Raw genomic sequence first — 21,916 nt, 5'->3', positions numbered from 1 at the left:
ACCTGCCTGAGATTTCAGCCTCCTGGTCTGTCCTACAGGTTTCAGACCCGCAGTTCCAACAATCATGTGAACCAGTTCCTTAAAATAAATCTCAATGTCTCTCTCTAAAAAAAAAATAAAGGTAAAATAACAATAAAAGTTCATAAAAAAGAACACCCTCTTAATGCCAATCCTAATTCCACAGGAGCAGTACAGTGAGCCACTTCAATTAATATTGAAACTGTAAAAAAGGGTCAATGGGAGAAACTCAGAGAGTAGCCATTTTTTTCACTGACATTTGTCTTCTTTTTATCTAGTATGAGTAATACTAAACTGGCAGAGAGAAATATGTGTGCAAATCATTCAATTAATTTCTTACTTTTTCTTTGTCCTGCTGTATAAAGGGTTTTTTTGTTTGTTTGTTTGTTTTGTTTTGTTTTGAGACGGCGTCGCACTCTTTGGCCCAGGCTGGACTGCAGTGGCGCTATCTTGGCTCACTGCAAACTCCGCCTCCCGGGTTCACACCATTCTCCTGCCTCAGCCTCCTGAGTAGCTGGGACTGTAGGCCCCAGCCACCACACCTGGCTAATTTTTTGTATTTTTGGTAGAGACAGGGTTTCACCGTGTTAGCCAGGATGGTCTCGATCTCCTGACCTCATGATCCGCCCGCCTCGGCCTCCCAAAGTGCTGGGATTACAGGCGTGAGCCACCGCGCCCGGCCTAAAGGGTTTTTTAAAATCATTATACTTTAAGTTCTGGGATACATGTGCGGAATATGCAGGTTTGTTACATAGGTGTATACGTGCCATGGTGGTTTGCTGCACCCATCAACCGTCACCTACACTAGGCATTTCTCCTAATGCTATCCCTCCCTTAGCCCTACACCTCCTGACAGGCCCTGATGTGTGATGTTCCCCTCTCTGTGTCTACGTATTCTTATTGTTCAACTCCCAATTATGAGTGAGAACATGCAGTGTTTGGTGTTCTGTTCCTGTGTTTGTTTGCTGAGAATGGTTTCCAGCTTCATCCATGTCCCTGCAAAGGACATAAACTCATCCTTTTTTATGGCTGCATGGTATTCCATGGTGTGTATGTGTCACATTTTCCTTATCCAGTCTATCATTGATGTGGATATGGGTTGGCTCCAAGTCTTTGCTATTGTGAACAGTGCTGCAATAAACATACATGTGCATGTGTCTTTATAGGAGAATGATTTATAATCCTTTGGGTGTATACCCAGTAATGGGATTGCTGGGTCAAATGATATTTCTGGTTCTAGATCCTTGAGGAATCACCACACTGTCTTGCACAATTGTTGAACTAATTTACACTCCCACCAACAGGATAAAAGTATCCCTATTTCTCCATATCCTCTCCAGCATCTGTTGTTTCCTGACTTTTTAATGATCGCCATTCTGACTGGCGTGAGATGGTATCTCATTGTGGTTTTGAGCTTTTTTTCATATGTTTGTTGGCCGCATAAATGTCTTCTTTTGAGAAATGTCTGTTCATATCCTTCACCTACTTTCTGATGGGGTTGTTTTTTACTTGTAAATTTGTGTAAGTTCCCTGTAGATTGTGGATATTATCCCTTTGTCAGATGGATAGATTGCAAAATGTTCTCTCATTCTGTAGGTTCACGCTGATGATAGTTTCTTTTGCTGTGCAGAAGCTCTTTAGTTTAATAAGATCCCATTTGTCAATTTTGGCTTTTGTTGCCATTGCTTGTGGTGTTTTAGTTATGAAGTCTTTGCCCATGACTATGTCCTGAATGGTATTGCCTAGGTTTTCTTCTATAGTTTTTATGGTTTTAGGTCTTACATTTATGTCTTTAATCCATCTTGAGTTAATTTTTGTATGAGGTGTAAGGAAGTGGTCCAGTTTCAGTTTTCTGCATATGGCTAGCCACACCATTTATTAAATAGGGAATCCTTTCCCCATTTCTTGTTTTTGTCAGGTTTGTCAAAGACCACATGGTTGTAGATGTGTGGTGTTATTTCTGAGGCCTCTGTTCTGTTCCATTGGTTGATAAATCTGTTTTGGTACCAGTACCATGCTGTTTTGGTTGTAGTATAGTTTGAAGTCACGTAGTGTGATGCCTCCAGTTTTGTTCTTTTTCCATAGGACTGCCTTGGCTATATGGGCTCTTTTTGGGTTCCATATGAAATTTAAAGTAGTTTTTTCTAATTCTGTGAAGAAAGTCATTGGTAGCTTGATGGGGATAGCATTGAATCTACAAATTACTTTGGACAGAATGGCCATTTTTACAATATTGATTCTTCCTATCCATGAGTATGGAATGTTTTTCCATTTGTTTGTGTCTTCTCTTATTTCCTTGGCGGTGGTTTGTAGTTCTCCTTAAAGAGGTCCTTCACATCCCTTGTAAGTTGTATTCCTAGGTACTTTATTCTCTTTGTAGCAATTGTGAATGCGGGTTCACTCATGATTTGGCTCTCTGTTTGTCTATTATTGGTGTATAGAAATGGTTATGATTTTTTACACACTGATTTTGTATCCTGAGACTTTGCTGAAGTTGCTTATCAGCTTAAGGAGATTTGGGGCTGAGAGGATGGGGTTTTCTAAATATACAATCATGTCATCTGCAAACGGAGATAATTTGACTTCCCCTCTTCCTATTTCAATACCATTTATTTCCTTCTCTTGCCTGATTGCCCTGGCCAGAAAATCCAATACTATGTTGAATAGGAGTGATGAGAGAGGACATCCTTGTCCTGTGCCGGCTTTCAAAGAGAACGCTTCCAGCTTTTGCCCATTCAGTATAATATTGGCTGTGGGTTTGTCATAAATAGCTCTTATTATTTTGAGATACGTTCCATCAATACCTAGTTTATTGAGAGTTTTTAGCATGAAGGGGTGTCGAATTTTATGAAAGGTCTTTTCTGCATCTGTTGAGGTAATCATGTGGTTTTTGTCATTGGTTCTGTTTATGTGATGGATTACATTTATTGATTTGCGTATGTTGAACCAGCCTTGCATCCAAGGGATGAAGCTGACTTGATTGTGGTGGATAAGCTTTTTGATGGGCTGCTGGATTCAGTTTGCCAGTATTTTATTGAGGATTTTCACATCAATGTTCATCAGGCATATTGGCCTGAAATTGTCTTTTTTTTTTTTTTTTTCTTGTCTCTGCCAGGTTTTGGTATCAGGATGATGCTGGCCTCATAAAATGAGTTAGGGAGGATTCCCTCTTTTTCTATTGTTTGGAATCCTTTCAGAAAGAATGGTACCAGCTCCTCTTTGTACCTCTGGTAGAATTCGGCTGTGAATCAATCTGGTCCTAGGCTTTTTTTTGTTGGTAGGCTATTAATTACTGCCTCAATTTCAGAACTTGCTATTTGTCTATTCACGGATTTGACTTATTCCTGGTTTAGTCTTGGGAGGGTGCATATGTCCAGGAATTTATCCATTTCTTCTAGATTTTCTAGTTTATTTGTATAGAGGTGTTTATAGTATTCTCTGATACTAGTTTGTATTTCTGTGGGATCAGTGGTGATATCCCCTTTATCATTCTTTATTGTGTCTATTTGATTCTTCTCTCTTTTCTTCTTTATTAGTCTGGCTAGCAGTCTATCTATTTTGTTAATCTTTTAAAAAAAACCAGCTCCTGGATTCATTGATTTTTTTGAGAGGTTTTTCATGTCTCTATCTCCTTCATTTCTGCTCTCATCTTAGTTATTTCTTGTCATCTGCTAGCTTTTGAATATGTTTGCTCCTGCTTCTCTAGTTCTTTTAATTGTGACGTTAGGGTGTTGATTTTAGATCTTTCCCACTTTCTCATGTGTGGCAATTCCTCAAGGATCTAGCTTTTGAATTTTTTGCTCCTGCTGCTCTAGATCTTTCCTGCTTTCTCCTGTGGGCTTTTAGTGCTATAAATTTCCCTCTAACCACTGCTTTAGCTGTGTCCCAGAGATTCTAGTACGTTGTATCTTTGTTCTCATTGGTTTCAAAGAACTTATTTACTTCTGCCTTAATTCCGTTATTTACCCAGTAGTCATTCAGGAGCAGGTTGTTCAGTTTCCATGTAGTTGTATGGCTCTGAATGAGTTTCTTGTTTTTTTTCTTTTTTTTTTTATTATTATACTTTAAGTTTTAGGGTACATGTGCACATTCTGCAGGTTAGTTACATATGTATACATGTGCCATGCTGGTGCGCTGCACCCACTATCTTGTCATCTAGCATTAGGTATATCTCCCTATGCTATCCCTCCCCCCTCCCCCCATCCCACAACAGTCCCCAGAGTATGATATTCCCCTTCCTGTGTCCATGTGATCTCACTGTTCAATTCCCACCTATGAGTGAGAATATGCGGCGTTTGGTTTTTTGTTCTTGTGATAGTTTACTGAGAATGATGATTTCCAGTTTCATCCATGTCCCTACAAAGGACATGAACTCATCCTTTTTTATGGCTGCATAGTATTCCATGGTGTATATGTGCCACATTTTCTTAATCCAGTCTATCATTGTTGGACATTTGGGTTGGTTCCAAGTCCTTGCTATCGTGAATAATGCTGCAATAAACATACGTGTAAATGTGTCTTTATAGCAGCATGATTTATAGTCCTTTGGGTATATACCCAGTAATGGGATGGCTGGGTCAAATGCTATTTCCAGTTCTAGATCCCTGAGGAATCGCCACACTGACTTCCACAATGGTTGAACTAGTTTACAGTCCCACCAACAGTGTAAAAGTGTTCCTATTTCTCCACATCCTCTCCAGCACCTGTTGGTTCCTGACTTTTTAATGATTGCCATTCTAACTGGTGTGAGATGGTATCTCATTGTGGTTTTGATTTGCATTTCTCTGATGGCCAGTGATGATGAGCATTTTTTCATGTGTTTTTTGGCTGCATAAATGTCTTCTTTTGAGCAGTGTCTGTTCATGTCCTTTGCCCACTTTTTGATGGGGTTGTTTGTTTTTTTCTTGTAAATTTGTTTGAGTTCATTGTAGATTCTGGATATTAGCCCTTTGTCAGATGAGCAGGTTGCGAAAATTTTCTCTCATTTTGTAGGTTGCCTGTTCACTCTGATGGTAGTTTCTTTTGCTGTGCAGAAGCTCTTTAGTTTAATTAGATCCCATTTGTCAATTTTGTCTTTTGTTGCCATTGCTTTTGGTGTTTTAGACATGAAGTCCTTGCCCATGCCTATGTCCTGAATGGTAATGCCTAGGTTTTCTTCTAGGGTTTTTATGGTTTCAGGTCTAACATTTAAGTCTTGAATCCATCTTGAATTGATTTTTGTATAAGGTGTAAGGAAGGGATCCAGTTTCAGCTTTCTACATATGGCTAGCCAGTTTTCCCAGCACCATTTATTAAATAGGGAATCCTTTCCCCATTGCTTGTTTTTCTCAGGTTTGTCAAAGATCAGATAGTTGTAGATATGCGGTGTTATTTCTCAGGGCTCTGTTCTGTTCCATTGATCTATATCTCTGTTTTGGTACCAGTACCATGCTGTTTTGGTTACTGTAGCCTTGTAGTATAGTTTGAAGTCAGGTAGTGTGATGCCTCCAGCTTTGTTCTTTTGGCTTAGGATTGACTTGGCGATGTGGGCTCTTTTTTGGTTCCATATGAACTTTAAAGTAGTTTTTTCCAATTCTGTGAAGAAAGGCATTGGTAGCTTGATGGGGATTGCATTGAATCTGTAAATTACCTTGGGCAGTATGGCCATTTTCACGATATTGATTATTCCTACCCATGAGCATGGAATGTTCTTCCATTTGTTTGTATCCTCCTTTATTTCCTTGAGCAGCGGTTTGTAGTTCTCCTTGAAGAGGTCCTTCACATCCCTTGTAAGTTGGATTCCTAGGTATTTTATTCTCTTTGAAGCAATTGTGAATGGGAGTTCACTCATGATTTGGCTCTCTGTTTGTCTGTTGTTGGTGTATAAGAATGCTTGTGATATTTGTACATTGATTTTGTATCCTGAGACTTTGCTGAAGTTGCTTATCAGCTTAAGGAGATTTTGGGCTGAGACAATGGGGTTTTCTAGATATACAATCATGTCGTCTGCAAACAGGGACAATTTGACTACCTCTTTTCCTAATTGAATACCCTTTATTTCCTTCTCCTGCCTAATTGCCCTGGCCAGAACTTCCAACACTATGTTGAATAGGAGTGGTGAGAGAGGGCATCCCTGTCTTGTGCCAGTTTTCAAAGGGAATGCTTCCAGTTTTTGCCCATTCAGTATGATATGGGCTGTGGGTTTGTCATAGATAGCTCTTATTATTTTGAAATACATCCCATCAATACCTAATTTATTGAGAGTTTTTAGCATGAAGGGTTGTTGAATTTTGTCAAAGGCTTTTTCTGCATCTATTGAGATAATCATGTGGTTTTTGTCTTTGGCTCTGTTTATATGCTGGATTACATTTATTGATTTGCGTATATTGAACCAGCCTTGCATCCCAGGGATGAAGCCCACTTGATCATGGTGGATAAGCTTTTTGATGTGCTGCTGGATTCGGTTTGCCAGTATTTTATTGAGGATTTTTGCATCAATGTTCATCAAGGATATTGGTCTAAAATTCTCTTTTTTGGTTGTGTCTCTGCCTGGCTTTGGTATCAGAATGATGCTGGCTTCATAAAATGAGTTAGGGAGGATTCCCTCTTTTTCTATTGATTGGAATAGTTTCAGAAGGAATGGTACCAGTTCCTCCTTGTACCTCTGGTAGAATTCGGCTGTGAATCCATCTGGTCCTGGACTCTCTTTGGTTGGTAAGCTATTGATTATTGCCACAATTTCAGCTCCTGATATTGGTCTATTCAGAGATTCAACTTCTTCCTGGTTTAGTCTTGAGAGAGTGTATGTGTCGAGGAATTTATCCATTTCTTCTAGATTTTCTAGTTTATTTGCGTAGAGGTGTTTGTAGTATTCTCTGATGGTAGTTTGTATTTCTGTGGGATCGGTGGTGATATCCCCTTTATCATTTTTTATTGCATCTATTTGATTCTTCTCTCTTTTTTTCTTTATTAGTCTTGCTAGCGGTCTATCAATTTTGTTGATCCTTTCAAAAAACCAGCTCCTGGATTCATTCATTTTTTGAAGGGTTTTTTTGTGTCTCTATTTCCTTCAGTTCTGCTCTGATTTTAGTTATTTCTTGCCTTCTGCTAGCTTTTGAATGTGTTTGCTCTTGCTTTTCTAGTTCTTTTAATTGTGATGTTAGGGTGTCAATTTTGGATCTTTCCTGCTTTCTCTTGTGGGCATTTAGTGCTATAAATTTCCTTCTACACACTGCTTTGAATGCGTCCCAGAAATTCTGGTATGTTGTGTCTTTGTTCTCTTTGGTTTCAAAGAACATCTTTATTTCTGCCTTCATTTCATTATGTACCCAATAGTCATTCAGGAGCAGGTTGTTCAGTTTCCATGTAGTTGAGCGGTTTTGAGTGAGATTCTTAATCCTGAGTTCTAGTTTGATTGCACTGTGGTCTGAGAGATAGTTTGTTATAATTTCTGTTCTTTTACATTTGCTGAGGAGAGCTTTACTTCCAAGTATGTGGTCAATTTTGGAATAGGTGTGGTGTGGTGCTGAAAAAAATGTATATTCTCACGTAGTTCTCGAGCCTTGGTTTTCAGCTCCATCAGCTCCTTTAAGCATTTTTCTGTATTGGTTATTCTAGTCATACATTCTTCTAAATTTTTTTCAAAGTTTTCAACTTCTTTGCCTTTGGTTTGAATGTCCTCCCGTAGCTCGGAGTAATTTGATCGTCTGAAGCCTTCTTCTCTCAGCTCCTCAAAGTCATTCTCCATCCAGCTTTGTTCCGTTGCTGGTGAGGAACTGCGTTCCTTTGGAGGAGGAGGGGTGCTCTGCTTTTTAGAGTTTCCAGTTTTTCTGTTCTGTTTTTTCCCCATCTTTGTGGTTTTATCTAGTTTTGGTCTTTGATGATGGTGATGTACAGATGGGTTTTTGGTGTGGATGTCCTTTCTGTTTGTTAGTTTTCCTTCTAACAGACAGGACCCTCAGCTGCAGGTCTGTTGGAATACCCTGCCGTGTGAGGTGTCAGTGTGCCCCTGCTGGGGGGTGCTCCCAGTTAGGCTGCTCAGGGGTCAGGGGTCAGGGACCCACTTGAGGAGGCAGTCTGCCGGTTCTCAGATCTCCAGCTGCGTGCTGGGAGAACCACTGCTCTCTTCAAAGCTATCAGACAGGGACATTTAAGTCTGCAGAGGTTACTGCTGTCTTTTTGTTTGTCTGTGCCCTGCCCCCAGAGGTGGAGCCTACAGAGGCAGGCAGGCCTCCTTGAGCTGTGGTGGGCTCCACCCAGTTTGAGCTTCCCTGCTGCTTTGTTTACCTAATCAAGCCTGGGCAATGGCGGGCGCCCCTCCCCCAGCCTCGCTGCTGCCTTGCAGTTTGATCTCAGACTGCTGTGCTAGCAATCAGCAAGACTCCGTGGGGTAGGACCCTCCGAGCCAGGTGCGCGATATAATCTCGTGGTGCGCCGTTTTTTTAAGCCCGTCGGAAAAGCGCAGTATTCGGGTGGGAGTGACGTGATTTTCCAGGTGCTGTCCATCACCCCTTTCTTTGACTGGGAAAGGGAACTCCCTGACCCCGTGTGGTTCCCAAGTGAGGCAATGCCTCGCCCTGCTTCGGCTCGCACAGGGTGCGCGCACCCACTGACCTGCGCCCACTGTCTGGCACTCCCTAGTGAGATGAACCCGGTACTTCAGATGGAAATGCAGAAATCACCCGTCGTCTGCGTCGCTCACGCTGGGAGCTGTAGACCGGAGCTGTTCCTATTCGGCCATCTTGGCTCCTCGATCCTGAGTGAGTTTCTTAATCCTGAGTTCTAATTTGATTGCACTGTGGCCTGAGAGACTGTGTGTTGTGAGTTCTGTTCTTTTGCATTTGCTGAGGAGTGTTTTACTTCCAATTATGTGGTCAATTTTAGAATAAGTGTGATGTGGTGGTGAGAAGAATGTATATTTTGTTGATTTGGGGTGGAGAGTTCTGTAGATGTCTATTTGGTGCAGAGCTGAGTCTATTTGGTGCAGAGAGAGATGTCTATTTGCTTGGTGCAGAGCTGAGTTCAAGTCCTGAATATCTTTCTTAATTTTCTGTCTCGTTGATCTGTCTAATATTGACAGTGGGGTGTTAAAGCCTCCCACTATTATTGCATGGGAGTCTAAGTCTCTTTGTAGGTCCCTAAGAACTTGCTTTATGAATCTGGGTGCTCCTGTTTTGGGTGCATCTATATTTAGGATAGTTAGCTTTTCTTGTTGCATTGATTCCTTTAACATAATGTAATGCCCTTTTTTGTCTTTTTTGATCTTTGTTGGTTTAAAGTCTGTTGTAGGAGAGACTATGATTGCAAACCCTGCTTTTTTTTTTGCTTTCCATTTGCTTGGAAAATATTCCTTCATCTCTTTATTTTGAGCCTATATGTGTCTTTGCACGTGAAATGGGTCTCCTCAATACAGCACAGTGATGGGTCTTGACTGTTTATGCAATTTGCCAGTCTGTGTCTTTTAATTGGGGCATTTAGCCCGTTTATAGTTAAGGTTAATATTTCTATGTGTGAATTTGATCCTGTCATTATGATGCTAGCTGGTTATATTGCCTGTTAGTTGTTGCAGTTAATTCATGGTGTCGATGGTCTTTACAATTTGGTATATTTTTGCAGTGGCTGGTACTGGTTTTTTCCTTTCCATATTTAGTGCTTCCTTCAGGAGCTCTCGTAAGGCAGGCCTGGTGGTGACAAAATCTCTCAGCATTTGCTTGTCTGTAAAGGAGTTTATTTCTCCTTCGCTTATGAAACTTAGTTTGGCTAGATATGAAATTCTGGGTTGAAAATTCTTTTCCTTAAGAATGTTGAATATTGGCCCTCACTCTCTTCTGGCTTGTAGGGTTTCTCCCGAGAGATCTGCTGCTAGTCTGGTGGACTTCCCTTTGTCGGTAACCGGACGTTTCTCTCTGGCTGCCCTTAACATTTTTTCCTTCATTTCAACCTTGCTGAATCTGACGATTATGTCTTGGGGTTGCTCTTCTCGGGGAGTATCTTTGTGGTGTGCTCTGTATTTCCTGAATTTGAATGTTGGCCTGTCTTGCTAGGTTGGGAAAGTTCTTCTGGATAATATCCTGAAGAGTGTTGTCCAACTTAGTTCCATTCTCCCCGTCACTTTCAGGTACACCAATCAAATGTAGGTTTGGTCTTTTCACATAGTCCCATATTTCTTAGAGGCTTTGTTTGTTCCTTTTCGTTCTTTTTTCTCTAATCTTGTCTTCATGCTTTATTTTATTAAGTTGATCTTCAGTCTCTGATATCCTTTCTTCTGCTTGATCGATTCAGTTATTGATACCCGTGTATGATTCACAAAGTTCTCATGCTGTGTTTTTCAGCTCTGTCAGGTCATTTATATTCTTCTCTAAACTGGTCGTTCTAGTTAGCCATTCCTCTAATTTTTTTTCAAGGTTCTTAGCTTCCTTGCATTCAGTTAGAACATGCTCCTTTTCCTTGGAGGAATTTATTATTACCCACCATCTGAAGCCTACTTCTGTCAGTTTGTCAAACTCATTCTCCATCCAGTTTTGTTCCCTTGCTGGTGAAGAGTTGTAATCCTTTGGAGGAGAAGAGGTGTTCTGGTTTTCGGAATTTTCAGCCTTTTTGCACTGGTTTTTCCTCATCTTTGTGGATTTATCTGCCTTTGGTCGTTGATGTTGGTGACCTTCGGATGGGGTTTTTGTGTGGATGTCCTTTTTGTTGATGTTGATGCTATTCCTTTCCATTTGTTAGTTTTCCTTCTAACAGTCAGGACCCTCTGCCGCACGTCTGCTGGAGTTTGCTGGAGGTCCACTCCAGACCCCGTTTGCCTGGGTATCACCAGCGGAGCCTGCAAAACAGCAAAGATTGCTGCCTGCTCATTCCTCTGGAAGTTTCTTCCCAAAGGGGCACTCACCAGATGCCAGCCAGAGCTCTCCTCTATGAGGTGTCTGTCGACCCCTGCTGGGAGGTGTGTCCCAGTCAGGAGACACGGGGGTCAGAGACCCACTTGAGGAGGCAGTCTGTCCCTTAGCAGAGCTGGAGTGCTGTGCTGGGATCTCTGCTGTTCTCTTCAGAGTGGGCAGGCAGGAATATCTGAGTCTGCTGAAGCTGCACCCACCGCCGCCCCTTCCCCCAGGTCCTCTATCCCAGGGAGATGTGAGTTTTATCTATAAGCTCCTGACTGGGGCTGCTGCCTTCTTTCAGAGATGCCCTGCCCAGAGAGGAAAAATCTAGAGAGGCAGTCTGGCTACAGCAGCTTTGCTGAGCTGTGGTGGGCTCCACCCAGCTCGAACTTCCAGGAGGCTTTTTTTTACACTCTGAGGGGACAACGGCCTACTCGAGCCTCAGTAATGGCAGACGCCCCTCCCGCCATCAGTCTCGAGCATTCTAGGTTGACTTCAGATCGCTGTGCTTGCACGAGAATTTCAAGCCAGTGGATCCTAGCTTGCTGGGCTCTCTGGGGGTGGGATCTGCTGAGTTAGACCACTTGGTTCCTTGGCCTCAGCCCCCTTTCCAGGGGAGTGAATGGTTCTGTCTCACTGGCATTCCAGGTGCCACTGGGGTACGAATAAAAAACAGCTCCTGCAGCTAGGTCTGTGTCTGCCCAAACAGCCGCCCAGTTTTGTTCTTGAAACCCAGGGCCCTGGTGGTGTAGGCGTCTGTGGGTTGCAAAGACCATGGGAAAAGCGTAGTATCTGGCCTGGAATGCCCCATTCCTCACGACACAGTCCCTCAGGGCTTTCCTTGGCTAGGGGAGGGAGTTCCCCAACCTCTTGTACTTCCCGGGTGAGGCAACGCCCCACCCTGCTTCTGCTCACTCTCCATGGGCTGCATCCACTGCCTAACCAGTCCCAATGAGATGAGACAGATACCTCAGTTGGAAATGCAGAAATTACCTGCCTTCTGCATTGATCTCTCCGGAAGCTGCAGACAAGAGCTCTTTCTATTCGTCCATCTTGCCAGCCACACCTGTATAAAGGGTTTAATGTAGACTGAAGGTGTCCTCAATGTTTCCAACTAGTCATCCATTTGTCTACTGTGATTGTGTTCTTTTGGGAGTAAAGTGTCTTTTGGGTTGGGGCAAAATTAGTTTTTGGCAAGGAAGGTGGTGTTTTTATTGTCAATGCAATAATGGAAAAGGACAGTTAGAAAAGTTATCCCTCTGTCTCATGGCTGTCACTGTAGCTGATACTGATTTAAAACCTAAAATAGGTGCAGCACTGACCTGCTTCAGAATGATGCCTGTAGTGGCAGATGGTGGGATTCTGTTTAAACCAGATTGTTCATGCCCAATCTCATGCCCTTGTGCATTTCAGCTGCTATTTTTCATTTATTATAAAAATGCCATTATCTTGACCAGTAATGCAGTTTCTCAGATAGTTTGAAATCCTTAAATCCTTATTTTGTAGAGTCTGTGCTGGAACACCACCGGCTGTGCCTTGTGTGCATCACATTAGGCTAATGTAGGGTGGAAATAGCAAATCGACTTTGATAACGGATTTTCAAGTGTGCTCTTTGTGGATGAAATGCTGTTTCACTTATTATGATTTTTTCAGGCAGTAATTTATTTGTAAATGTCTTGACTGTACTTTAATGCCACTCTGTCTCTGGGGGTGAGTCTCTGTTACAACCAGTTATAGGGATAACAAGGTTAGGAATACATCCTCACGTGGTATTTGTCTAGGGCCTGAAACTTTTTTTGTTGTGACAGCCTGACAGGAGCAAATGATTTGAAAAGATTTAGCAGCAGAAGGGTAGGGAGGCTACAAATTAGCATATAGTTGCCCACAGGCATTATATATGTAGGGTTTTATTTTTTTAATAAGGAAGTCAGAAGATGGCATCTGAACATTAAGAAACCATTTTAATATCTTTTCTGCTAATACTGTTGTGAACTGGTGATGGTGGGTGGTAGTGGGTGAGGAAGCCAGAAACTGTTTCTTTCCAAAAGGTAAAGAATGTGAGTCAAGTATGTTAGATACTGTTATTATAGGGGTTCTTACTGACTTCTCAGATGGAATGAAAGTTCATGTCCATATGTCAGTTGTTAGAGGGGTTTATGTTCTAGCCCAGAGTTCAGTATGCTTTCTCTGTAGAAGATCATAAACATTTCAACTTTCTTGGCCATATGATCTCTTATAATGACTCATCTCTGCTACTGTAGTGCAAAAGCAGCCATATACAATGCACAAGTTGAAGAACATGACTGTGTTCCAATCAAACTTTATTTATAAAAACAGGCAGTTGGCCACATTTGGTCCATAGGCCATAGTTTGCCAACTCTTGTTCTAGGTTAAGTGAAGAAGAGTGTTTGAAATGCTTACACAATGCACTTGCTACTCTTTTTAAAATAGCTGTGAAGATTCCTTACCCCATATAATCTAAGTTATTCTGTCCTAGGCCCCTTCTCCACAGCTTTGTTAAAATTACAAATTTCATACACTTATCACTATCAACCTCCACTTCTGTGCATTACAAGTGATTTGAATTTAAAACATTTCTTGAAGGACATCAGAAAAATCTTTTAGTGCTGACAAATTCAAGTAAAGTCCTTTGGAGAGAAAGTTAGTTATTATTGTCTTAGACAAAGGTTTGGGATGGAGGTGGATTGTATTTTCAAATAATAATCTTCAAGGGCTAAAGGTTTTGTTTTCCAAGCAGGTGGACTTACTTTGCTCTTTCTTTGTTTTTTTCTTTTTTCTTTTTTTTTTTTTTAAATTTCTGTCTCCCCTCCCCTCTCCCTTTGCCGCTTGACTGTATCATACTGTGTTACTGGTTGAGGAGGTGCTGCGTCACCTTCTGTATTGTTGCTTGATCTTTGATTTCCTGTGAAGCACAATGAATCTTACATTAGACTCTTCTGAGTCAGGTGGTGCACCATCTGTTCCCAGGCCTGGAAAACATGAGTAACACAGAGCAACAGAAAGCAACAGCTACCCCAGTTTTTAGCAGAATATTCATATTTACATAGCAAGAGAGAGGGAGACAATTCTGATTTTAGGCAGGGTAGAAGTTTATTTTTCTCACACTCATCGAATACATTTGACATAAAACCTTTATACAAATTATTTTACACATTAGTACACTCATAGGATGGGATAGGTTTGAACCTACTTGCCTTTGTTGTTTTGGAGTGATGTTAGATTTAAGTGGTTGGGAATGGTTGTGTAATTGTACATAAGAGCTGCATTGCGTGAGGCTACCCAGAATACACGAGAGCAGCTGGCAAACCTAGGTATTGAAGCTGATAGCAGGTAGCCTATAACAAATCGAAAGAATGAAGGCCAACCAGATCTGGCTGCCAACCTGTGATAGCATTTAAAAGGTTGAACCAAACTTCTGTTAAGAACATGAGAAGCCCATTACCGCACAGCTTTAAATCCCCGAGCTAAATAATTAACTATAGATAAAACTCTTTTAACTATACATTGCCCTGGTAGTACTTTATTCAAATTAAAAGCAAATCACTTTCATAATACATTCATCAGTTTAAACGCATGGTATACACTAACATTATTAAAACATATGTCTGTCATGAATTAAAGCATTAAAGGCCCACCTCATTAGGGTCACACAGGTCCTCAATATGCCATAATGACTTCCCTAAATATATTATGTTGATTACAGAAAAAAAATAGCATACTTTTAGAAAGTATTTAAAATAATTCATTGATCATCCTGCACTGCTTTAGTTCTTACTAGATATTTTTAAGAACTGGCATTCAGTAGGAATCTAAAACACTGCCAAGAAATTGTAAAAAACTGAGGAACCTATAAAAATAAATGACACAGAAAGCTACTTAGGTTAACTCTGTAAACTGCTGGCTGTCCCCTTCCGAAGTCTGTGGAATCACCAGGGAGTGGAAAGTTATGTTTTATTCAATTGCTGAAGGCGCCTCCTTTCAGTATCAACCCTGGCACATCTGGTATCATACTTGAAGGCAAAACTTAACAATTTCAGTTCATATTTGAAAGAGTATCAAGCAATGGTGGTTTATTCAATTTCAGGAGATTATGAGAGGGTAGACACTGTTGAGGACATGGATGAATAGGTGTCTAGTCATCAGAGACAGTTTTGTAGATTTTCTTGGCTTCAGGAAGAGATATTTTGAGACAAAAATTGGACTATTTGGAGCAGCAAGAGGTAAAGAAAGTGTGATGTCATGTTAGAGAAAAAGGGAAAGGATGAGTTAATGGAGCACTGCCACTTTAAAAAAATATTATTTTAGTATGATTGATCATAGCCTTACCATATTTTTCTACTTTGCCTTTTCATAACTAGAATTAATACAGATGCAGTCCAAGCTCAGCAAAAAACATTTCTGATAATGGGAATGCTCTACTTCTGGAACCCCACATGTAATCTTGACACGTTTATAATCACCTTTAAGAAATACAGAACAACAACCCAGTGTTGCTATAAACAGCATGCTATTTATTTTCAGAACTGAAAGTTTAGTGTGGAGCATGTTAAAATCCATTCTGCCTGTGTTGAAGGTATTTTTAGACTTCCAAAATTCATGTTGAAATTTTATGTGATTAAAAAAATCTAAGCACTTTCATTTCCATCTTTTCACTAATATGTGGTCCTTCCGAGGGACTTCTGAACTGAAGGCCTTTGACTTCTCTCTATGCAGTCTTTATGTCAAAAATATATGTGGTTCTTGGACCATAGGGTTTTTCACAACATTCAAATAAAAATAGGTTTTCCAACCTTTGATCTACACCCTGGTCTACACAGCTGTGTTTTTCATGGATCCAAGATCCACATTGCCAATTGGAGCAGCTTGTCAGGCACTTCCAACCCATTCCAGGGGAACACATTGCAGATTTTGCTTCCTGATTCCACTCATGTTTCCATTTGCTTGACATTAGTGGAATTCAAGGACTCCAAAATGTACACAAAACTCACAAATGTTGTGCATAAAGATTCAAAAATGAAGAACTGAAGGAATTTTCGAGCAAGTCAAACAGCAAAATAACTGTGACCTCAGGATTCATATCTCAGTACATCCTAAGATGATTTTTGACTTCTTGTGGGTCTCAACTGGTTTTTTGAATTTCTTTGCATCTGTTTTAGTGTTGAGATGAAGAATTCACTGTCCTGTCCTAGTAAGTACCACAATGTGTATATTTGCCTAGCTGGTACCTGACAAGTACACACTGCTTCCTAGTCTATCTTCTTAGCGATGGATTTGCTTTGAGTACAATTGCTTTACATTGTTGAATCATGCTAGATTTGGTAGTGTATAGCCAGAATTTTTCTTCCTTTGTAAAAATCATCTATAATTCCTTTATGCATACTTCCCTAAACTTATTACAAATAAATTTAATTTGGACAATTTCACAGTTGGAATTATTGGACTAGCTCTACATAGCAGTTAGAGCAAACCTCTGTGCTCCTCAGTCAGTAGCTCCAGCCTGCCTGTTGGTGCCTCTATCTCTTCTTACTAGTAACCTCATCTTTTCTTCATTTCTTTTTGGTCCAGTTTGAATTCTATGGTCCACGCTTTGAGTAACTCTCCTCCAGTGACATAAGCTCTCTTGCCTTTTCATTATATTCAGGCAAATAATCAACTGACCTCTTTATCTGTGCCAGTTCCTGGGTAGCAGAGCATAGCTAAAGAAAATAATACAAGATAATAGACTGATATGGTATGGTTATACCTCCTTATACCTTCCATGATTTCCATTCACTACCATATTCCATCAGTTTAACATGGTAATTATCTCTTGCATCCATTTATATTCATGTGTGCAATCACTATTCTAGTTAAAACCACCATTATTTCTTTTTCTATTCCTATAATTGTCAGCAGATGATATTCCAAGACCTACTCTTAACCCACTCTGATTCTTTTTCTCTAATACTCTTTTAAAAATTCATGTATGTTTAAGTGCCTCCCCTACTGTTAACGCTTGAAAGCTGCCCAATCCTCTTAGGATTAAAACCAAAATTTTTGACTTGGCCTCTATGATTCTGCACAATCTGGCCTCTATGATTCTGCACAATCTACCACTTCTCAGGCTGTCTGTACTGCACTGGCTGGCATCATCTTCTCGTGATCTTTGGTGACCAGAGACCTCTTTGCTACCTTGAATGTTCTTACTCCTTTTCTTTTCCAAGGTAAATGCTATAAAACCTTCAGATCTTAACTTGGATAGCATTACAAAAAAATTGCTTCCTCCTGTCAACCCCACTCTATCTGGTGGCCCTCACCCAGTGACTAAATGACCAGGATTACAAAAAGGACATATCCTGGCCTCAATGTGGCATAATTCAGTGGTATAATTCATGTTCTCCAGAGCTCCCCATGGGGTGAAGTTCAAGTCAGTTTCCAGCTGAGACCACATTCTTGCTTAGCTTTCTTCCCTGCTTATCCTGATTTCCTGAGAACACTTCCTCAATTACTTACTCACACAAGAATCCTGATTTCAGGCTCTGTTTCTAGAGACCTCAACGTAAGGCAGCACTCTACATTTTTCCTTATTACACTATTCAGTCCTTTATATGTATATTTGTGTCTTTGATTTTTGTGTTGGCCTCTATATTGTAAGTTCATAAGGGAAGGAATTACGTGTGTTTTGCCCTTCTTATATATACAGTACCTCACAGAGTGCCATGCACATGGTGTTCAATATATAATATTCAACGGATCTAAGTATCATTATCCTGCCCCAGTGAGGGACAGGGTTTAACTGTAGGTTTCTGACCAATTTCTGGCCATGATGAGTATTTGTAGGCACAGGGATTCCCACTCCAGGAAGAAAGTAAAATGAGAGGTCATGTGTTTATTCTTTGGTCTTTTTGACCTTTGAATCCTGTCTACCATGAGTTTAACATGGACATACCAAATCATGATTTTATCTTATTTTGGCTGACTAATTCTTGCATAGCTATATCAATATACATGTCCAATCCCTCGATATTAGCTAAACTCAAGACCTTTGCCCATTCTTATTGTCAATCCATCATCCAAACCAGTTCATTGACCAAACTGTGACATATTCTCCATGTCTGGAAGTATATGGAAATTTTTAAAGTTCCATGATTTAGAAAATAGAGACAACAGGTCAACAGAAATATGTTTATTTCTACAGAAAATTTAGCTTGCCTAGATCATTTCTGTAATTTTTTAAATCCTAAATTTTCCATTTTTGTTAGTGCTACTCTTTCAAAGTACCTATAAGCATATCTTTTATTAAGTATTTTATTAAAATACTAAATAATTTCAATCCAAGATTATTCTCTCTGTATTTCTGATTATAATATTTTCTGAGATTTTATATTTAGCATTAAAAAATTGGGGTTCTACTTAAATTGCATTCCTCAAATATAATTATATTTAATTTTCTATGTGTTTCTCTGTATGTAAAGGGGAGAATGCTAAAGTTAGACCTTAGTTAATATGAGACAATTGCTTTCAGTAAAGGCGTTTTCTGAAGTAATAAATAAACAACTGCGAGGGGGTGTTATGTATTTTTTTTCTTTTTAGTAAATTTTAGTAAATTAGAGTTCCTGTGCCACCACTTATAGTCCCCCTAGTAAAGTTCCTTTTAACCTAATTCACTAGAGTGAATTATTGGGCATTGATTGAGTGAATAGTTATCAGGAGTCACAATCTGGCAGATGGTGAGAAAAATTTTTATGAGAAAATGTTTGTAAAAATTATATGAGAAATATCTTCTCTTAAGTATGTCTCCAAGGTTGGTTATGAGTTTCATTATGCCATTGAAAAGAGAACCAAAGTTTCCATAGAACCACAGAATTCAGCAATCAAGTGAAGCTAGTTTTAGATTGCGAAGCACATGCATTAAACTCAGCCAATGCTTCATTTCACTGAAGTCACTTTTAGAAGCAATTGTTGCATGATTTTGGAAGGAAAATTTCATGGTTGGTCATTGAAAAGAGAAGAGAACAAACTGACTGATCTGTTTTTTAGAGGTTCCTCATTGCAGTTATCCTTATGTTATGAATACCCCTGCATGGTAATTCACCTTTACTTCTGCCCTTTTTCACGTTATGATCATTAGCAGGCAATGGTAGAGCTGCTGATTAATTTCAGAAAAACAGGTTTTAATAATTCTTGGATTCTAATTACTAAAAGGTAGTTAGGACTGGCATAAATTTCCACCTCCCTGGCATCATTTGGAAATACTTTTGCAAAATTAAATATATATCATTAGAAAGAAAAAGTAGAATAGAGGTCTTAAAGAAAAATAATATTTTAATAAAGTACATTTAAAATATAATTTTCTAAAATTTAAACATATTAAAATTTACTTTTAAAATATATTAATTTTAAATAATTTTATAATTTTATAAGTATATTTATATTTAAAATATAATAAGTACCAACATAAAAGCTCCATTTGTTTTAGCTTCAAATTCAAACAATTCTTACATAAAATGTGATGGAGAGCTCATTAAGTTAACTAAAATCATAAAAGTATCCTCAGTAATTGGTTGATGGCTTTAACAGGTATTTGTCTCATACAAAATCAGAAATAAGACAACTGATTTCAATTTTGGCAGGAAAATATGGTAAATATTTAATTCTAAAATTTATATCTAAAAATGACCTACAGAAAGTTTCAAACAAGTTTTCATTAACAGATGATGGGGAAGGAAAGGGGAGTTCTATTGTGGAAAAGGAACAAAACATGTTTAATACACATCTTGCTGCTTGCATTTTTACATCTTGGACTTTAGGAAAGCCTTTTCTTTTTTCTTCTCTTTCTTCTCTCTCTCTTTCTTTCTTTCTCTTTTTTCTTTCTTTCTCTTTCTTTCTTTTTTTTTGAGATGGAGTTTCACTCTTGTCCAGGCTGGAGTGCAATGGCACCAACTCGGCTCACTGCAACCTCCACCTCCTGGGTTCAAGAGATTCTCCTGCCTCAGCCTCCTGAGTAGCTGGGATTACAGGTGCCTGCCACCACGCCCAGCTAATTTTTTTTTTTTTTTTTTTTTTTTTAGTAGCGACAGGTTTTCACCATGTTGGCCAGGATGGTCTCTGTCTCTTGACCTCATGATCCGCCCACATCGGCCCCCAAAGTGCTGGGATTACAGGCCTGAGCCACCGCACCCAGCCCACATTCATTTTCTATGTGGCACTGTTCTTTTTGAAATTCTTCTCTGATTCTGTATGCACTGACATAAGCGTTCTCTATTAAATTTTCCCACCTTCTGTGCCATGCTTCTATGCTGTTTTGGGTATATGGAAGTAAATTCCAAACACACTAATATACTGACCACAAAATTGGTGGAAACGATACTAGTGATCCAACAGCAACAGTGCTGTGTGACTTCTGATGCTACCATGCACGTAATTTTCAAACCAGTCAGCAACTGCACTGGCTTCTTCAGGCAAATGAAGCTTTAATTCATTAAAAGCTCCCAGAATGTCATCAGCTGGAAGGAATGCCAATTTAGGCAAATGATGCATTTTAAAACTAAAGTTTTTGTTGTTGCTGTATTACATGGCCAATCTACTTATCTAAAGTTTTCACCAAATGGATTGCGTTGAAAGGAAAAAAACAAACTTTATTGGTAATACTTTGAAATTCATTTTTAAAAGCCTTGATTGCACTTAATTCCAAATCTGTTGTTACAGTTTGGGGATTCAGTTGAAATCCATTTTCTTCTGTAAAGTTCACCAAATCTTCAAATAAGTGTTTATATAGTGCTTCACTTTTTTCAGTCATTAGTACATAAAGGAGATAAGTTCTAGAATTTTTGAAACCAACAGGGGTATGAATTGTATATAGTTGATGAAAACAGTAGGGACAATTTTGAAAGTGTCATTCATTAGCCAAAGTGAAACATTTGCTAGTTTTTCTGCGTGAGACATAGTGGTAAATATAAGAAGTATATTTTCTTTGATAGTCAAATCTCCAATCAAGAATACTTCACTATTTAATGTGTTTTATAACACTGGAGAAAGCTCAATATCAGCAAGTGTCTTTGGTTCGGAAAATTACTGAGTTTGTCAAATTGTTTTTCTTCTCCAAAGAGGGGCATTTTTGAGGGCAAGCATGACACTATGCATGTTGGGGCAGAAGCTGAATATGATTGATTTGTCAGGGGACGATTTCTTGTATATTTCTCCTCACTTTTAACTTCTGTGATCTTCAAAAAACTAGCTGCACTTGTATTTGGAGGGTGGTTCTGGCTTACCAATTTTGTAAGTATATGCTGTTCCTATGTGATGGTTAATAGTGAGTGTCAACTTGATTGGATTGAAGGATACAAAATATTGATCCTGGGTGTGTCTGTGAGGGCATTGCCAAAAGAGATTCACATTTGAGTCAGTGGGCTGGGGAAGGCAGATCCACCTTTAATCTGGTGGGCACAATCTAATCAGCTGCCAGCAAATATAAAGCAGGCAGAGAAATGTGAAAAGGAGAGACTGGCCTAGCCTCCCAGCCTACATCTTTCTCCCGTGCTGAATGCTTCCTGCCTTTGAACATCAGGCTCCAAGTTCTTCAGTTTTGGGAGTCAGACTGGCTCTCCTTGCTCCTCAGCCTGCAGACAGCCTACTGTGGGACCTTGTGATCGTGTAAGTTAATACTTAATGAACTCCCCTTTATATATATAGTTTTGTTCCTCTAGAGAACCCTGACTAACACACCCTATGAAAGTCTGGTTATTGCTTGGCTGTCACAAGTAAGCAATTTTCTGCCTTCCCAGCACCAATAATAATTATCTTTTAAACTTTTGTCTTTCACTGTTAAATAGCCTTGTACACTTATGATAGCCTTTTTGCAAGGAAACAATTTTCACAAATCTCTCCATTGTGTTGTAAGAAATACAATCAGGAATGATATTCATCTTCCCCAATACCAAATCTGTATTAGATAGGGTTCCCCAGAGAGACAAAACCAATAGGACATACACACATAAATATATGGGATAAGACTTATTAGGGGAATTGGTTCACACAATTAT

The 21,916-nt window shown here is 39.5% G+C and overlaps 1 long non-coding RNA gene across 1 annotated transcript in view; it reads left to right on the top strand.

Moving 5' to 3' along the window:
• Window positions 1–8,291: 8,291 nt before the first annotated feature.
• LOC134758892 (uncharacterized) overlaps window positions 8,292–21,916 on the top strand; it is a 153,903-nt gene continuing 140,278 nt past the window's right edge. The window contains exon 1 of the long non-coding RNA XR_010134602.1: window positions 8,292–8,756. This is a non-coding gene — a long non-coding RNA (uncharacterized lncRNA). The remainder of the gene's footprint in view (window positions 8,757–21,916) is intronic.

The sequence above is a fragment of the Gorilla gorilla genome, chromosome 6 (assembly GCF_029281585.2).
Source record: "Gorilla gorilla gorilla isolate KB3781 chromosome 6, NHGRI_mGorGor1-v2.1_pri, whole genome shotgun sequence".
Lineage (NCBI taxonomy): Eukaryota > Metazoa > Chordata > Mammalia > Primates > Hominidae > Gorilla > Gorilla gorilla.
This window is presented reverse-complemented; position numbering and strand designations above follow the sequence as displayed.